The following is a 924-nucleotide window of genomic DNA, read 5'->3' as shown; positions in this document are numbered from 1 at the left end:
CGATTTGTTTACACTCACCTGTATCCGTCTGCTGGTATTCCTACGTTGGTCACTCTTTACATATTGGAATACTGGATACTGTTATGCCATCATATTTAAAAAAAATTGTGTTCAATTAAAAAATTAAATATTCATTTTTAAATTTTCAAATTAAATTTACATAATTGTTTCTTATATTTCTTTCTGTTTCCAATAGTTACGTGTAGATGTGTCTCTTCTACCGCTGTATTTCTTTGCGTTTTTCCTGGTGTGGAATGCAAACATATTTTTATGAGGATATGTATGCTTTTGCTTACATGTAGGGGAAGGATTATGTTATTTTTTCTTACCTAGTATTGATGTTCCGTAGTGTGTACATGATTGTGTTTTCTCCTTGTTTGTGTTCCTAAAAATAAAACATCACACCAAAACAAACATGCAAGAACAGAACAAATGGATAACATTTATATACTTTGGACACATAATTAAACAAATCACAAAAATACTCAAAGACACTACCACAAAAACACCATTAAAATCTACGAAAACTATGCAAAAATATTTACAGTAACACCAGGAAAGTAATAAGTATGACAGTAGAAGTGTACATAAACTTAAAAGTTCGGATTGCCCCATTCAATATATAGGTCAAACAGGCCGATCATTCCAAGCCATAAACAACAAATATATGTATGAAGTAAACCATAAGAAGGACACATCGACCTATACACAACTCGTACGAAACACAGAAAACCCTTACAAAAACATACAAAACACTACAGAAATAATACAAGGCCGCGCCATAGCTCAAGCGGTTAGTCGCTGGCTTCCCACCGCGGCGGCCCGGGTTCGATCCCGGGTCTGGTCAAGTGGGATTTGTGGTGGACAAAGTGGCGCTGTGGCAGGTTTTCTCTGATTACTTCGGTTTCCCCTGCCAATCTTCAT

The sequence above is a fragment of the Cryptotermes secundus genome, unplaced genomic scaffold (genome assembly GCF_002891405.2).
Source record: "Cryptotermes secundus unplaced genomic scaffold, Csec_1.0 scaffold958, whole genome shotgun sequence".
In the NCBI taxonomy this organism is placed as follows: Eukaryota; Metazoa; Arthropoda; class Insecta; order Blattodea; family Kalotermitidae; genus Cryptotermes; species Cryptotermes secundus.
The sequence above is the reverse complement of the archived record's forward strand: the minus strand, read 5'-3'. Positions refer to the sequence as shown.